Source organism: Rhincodon typus, chromosome 47, assembly GCF_021869965.1.
Source record: "Rhincodon typus isolate 14 chromosome 47, sRhiTyp1.1, whole genome shotgun sequence".
Classification (NCBI taxonomy): Eukaryota; Metazoa; Chordata; class Chondrichthyes; order Orectolobiformes; family Rhincodontidae; genus Rhincodon; species Rhincodon typus.
In genome coordinates this window covers 7281860-7285910 of record NC_063378.1, presented here as the reverse complement: position 1 = coordinate 7285910, position 4051 = coordinate 7281860, and positions in this window count along the sequence as shown.

Below are 4051 nucleotides of genomic sequence, written 5' to 3'. Positions count from 1 at the left end.
CCTCCAGCTTCCCATTGTGTTTCTCCAGCTCCACACTGTGTTCCTCCGGTTCCCCACTGTGTTCCTCCGGCCCCACACTGTGTTCCTCCTGCTCCACACTGTGTTCCTCCTGCTCCACACTGTGTTCCTCCAGCTCCCCACTGTGTTCCTCCAGCTCCCCACTGTGTTCCTCCTGCTCCACATTGTGTTTCTCCAGCTCCACACTGTGCTCTTCCAGCTCCACACTGTGTTCCTCCTGCTCCCTGCTGTGTTCCTCCTGCTCCACACTGTGTTATCTCTGACTTCAGCATCAGCAGTTCTTACTATCTCACTGTTCCAGTGAATCACAGCGCAAACCAGAGGATCAACATCTCATCTTTAGACTAGGCACTTTACAGCCTTCTGGCCTTAATATTGAGTTCAGTGCCTTCAAAATGTGAACCCCCCAAACCATTCCTTCCCTTTCTTTTAGCTTTACTTGTTGCATTCTCTGTCCTCCCTATCCCAGTGGGACTGTCTATTTTTCCCAGCCTGGCAGTTTGAAACACCACTGCTCTGCCATGTGGAGCTGGATGAACACAGCAGGCCGGGCAGCATCAGAGGAACAGGACAGATGACGTTTCGGGTCGGGACCCTTCTTCAGGACTCCATCCAATTGCTTAATCTGTACCATCAACACCCTCTCTCCCCCAGCACTGTACACCTCCCAACTATAGCATTAATGCTGCCCTCTCCACACTTCATGTCAGCTCTGATGAAGAGTCAGCTAGACTCGAAACGTTAGCTTGCTCTCTCTCTCCATGCCGCCTGACCCACTGTGATCTCCAGCATTTGTTATTTTCCATTCGTACTATCACTAAGCTATTAAAATCCAGACTTGCAATCCCACGTTTTCGATATCGGCACTGCCTTTAACAGGCTTTGCTTGTTAATACACAACTGGCCACCTGGGTGGGGAAAAGCATTTACATAATAAAATCTATTCGCAACGGTGTCTTTTCTTTCTGAGTCACAATATCTTAAAAGAAAAATTCACATAACCACAGGTGATTTGGCGAAAATAGAGGACATTATTTGGCCACATGAAAGAAAGCAAAATGTCTAATATATAAATGCAATGGCTCTTTAGAAAAAAAAGGTTATCAGGAAAGAAAAACAATATAAAATCAGATCAATATTGTAAATCAGTTTCTGATGAAGGGTCTAGGCCCGAAACGTCAGCCTTCCTGCTCCTCTGATGCTGCTTGGCCTGCTGTGTTCGTCCAGCCCTACACCTTGTTGTCTCGGATTCGCCAGCATCTGCAGTTCCTACTATCTCTCTCTCTCTCTGTTCACTTGTGTGTGCTGGCACAAGAACAACATTTTATTGGGTTACTGTACACGTGCTGCACACTGATCTCATTCGAAGGAGGTGCCTATCTGAGAGGGAAAGTCCAGAGCTCTGCATTTTTGGTTTCAGACGTAAACTTCCAGAATCGAGGTGAAGTCACAGGCCAGTGTTCAAATCCCAGCGACAGCGCAGGAAAACCTCAGTCTCCGCACAGTCGGGCTGGCTCTTGGGCTATTTTCAACGAGCACTCTGCATGTTCAAAGTAAGTTTAAAGTAAACTTAAGATTGACAGGAACACTCGTAACTTGAGAAACTTTGTCTGCGAGGTCATTGTTTTTTCTGTCCCCCCTTAAACACCAGCGGCGAAAGTTAAACTAAACGGGAGAATTTACAAGAATTGTTTGTAGGTGTCGCTCACACCTTCAGGAATGATTTGAAATTTTAAGTTGAACGTTTGAAGCTAAGGTAAACCTATTGTTTTTTTTTAAAAAACCATTTCAATCTTTTTTTCAGTATCGTTCAAAATTTATATGAGATTTTTAGGACCGGCTTAAATCTGAAGGTGATCTTCTTGATGTACTCTAGAATGGATTTAGAATTTTTGATTTGCCCCTCATGTTTTTGGGAATAATTTCAGATTCAGGTCAGTTTTAAGTTTGAGAACTATTACAGTAAATTATAAGGTGTCAAAACTACTAGTAAGTGGATCAATTATTTTGAAGTTTAAGATTATTGAAGGAATGTAAAAAATAAGTATTGTTATTCATTCATTCATGAACGTTACTGGTTGGGGCCCAGCATTTACTGCCCCGTCCCCTAGTTGCCCCCCCTTGAGAAGGTGGGGGTGAGCTGCCTTCTTGAATCGCTGCAATCCCCATGTGCTGTGGGTTGCCCCACAATGCCCCTTAGGGAGGGAATTCCAGGATTTTGACCCAGCGACACTGAAGGAACGGCGATATATTTCCAAGTCAGGATGGGGAGTGGAGGGGAACATGCAGGGAGCTGGTGTTCCCATGTATCTGCTGCCCCTTGTCCTTCTGGATGGAAGTGGCCGTGGGTTTGGAAGGCGCTGCCTGAGGATCTTTGGTGAATCTCTGCAGTGCATCTTGTAGATGGTACACACTGCTGCTACTGAGCATCGGTGGGGTATGGAGTGGGATGTTTGTGGATGTGGTGCCAATCGAGCCGGGGCTGCTTTGTCCTGGATGGTGTCGAGCTTCTTGAGTGTTGTTGGGGATGCCCCCATCCAGGGGCAAGTGGGGAGTATCCCATCCCACTCCTGACTTGTGTCACAGATTCTTTTCACTGCATTGTGGAGGGGCCACTGTAGGACCGGGCTGGACATGGTCAGAAGTCACATGGCACTGGGTTATAGTCCAATGGGTTTATTTGAAAACACAAGCTTTCGGAGCGCTGCTCCTTCACCTGACAAAGGAGCTGTGCTTCGGAAGCTTGTGTTTTCAAATAAACCTGTTGGACTATGACCTGGTGTCACGTGATTTCTGATTTTTGTTCAGCCTTTGTGTAATCCTTAAACCCCAACCCCCCTCACCCAACAGTCTTAACATTTTCTGTCGAGCCCCCTCCCAGCCCTGAGACCTTTTTTTGAGGCGGGGTGGGGGGGGCAGGGAGAGATGTTGAAGTGCTACACCCCCTCCCCCACCCCTCTCTGTGAGTGGGGATATGTTTCCTGACATTTCCTTCCCCTCTTCCTCCCTAACCTCCCCAGAAAGGGGCTGGTTTGGATTTAAAGCAGACTGAATTCCACCCCACCCCCCACCTCTCCTCCACCAGCAGAAATAACTTCTCTCCCTTGAGCCACTTCCATCATCTCAATTAGATAGCACCCCCACCCCAAAATCAGGATCATACACACCCAATCCACGTGACCTGCCCTCTGGTTCCTTTCAGGAGCAGCGATCTTTCTCAAGGAGTCACTGGGGACGTATGGTCAACTGATTTGTGTCCCCAGCGATGTTACTCAGGCATCAGGAGAAGGCTGGTGAGGAACAGACCCAAAAAAACACCCATACGCAATGCGGAAAGCATCACTTAAACACGACACAAGGTTGAGAGAGAGAGAGATAGAGAGCCATGCTGAGAGGGAAGGAGTGTAACTAACTATACATTTACAATACCGACGCGAGAGATTGAGAGAAAGTGAGATCACGGCCAGTTAAGTGTCATTTGGAGATTGGGACATAAACATCTGGCCCGGACGAGAGGCTGTGTCATGACCCATGCTGAGATTTTCCCAGAGACTGAGCGGTGTTGGAATTGGAGGGTGAAAATTGGGCGAGGTCATCCATCATCAGAGAGAAAAAAGTCCCAATCTCCAACGAATGGGTCACTCACGAGCAGTGAGAGGATTCTCCGCATAAATCAGCACACATTAGCGTGTTGCTGCAGTTATTAGCTCATATTAGCATGTATTAGCACGTATTAGCATGTGTGCACTACAATCGACATACATTAGTGTATATTAGCGTACAGTTATTACCAAACACTGCCTCACTAATATGCAGTTTCTGATGCTCTCTTCGACCAGGTAGAGACAAGATGGTGACAATTCCCAACAAGATGGTCAGAATGGGTACCTGGTCACTGCGGCTCACTACTTGCTCGAAACCTAACCCTAGTCCCAACCCTAACCCCAACACCATAACCCCAACATCCCAACCCTAATCCCAACAGCATAACTCCAACACCCTAACCCTAATCCCAGCCCTAACCCCAACATCC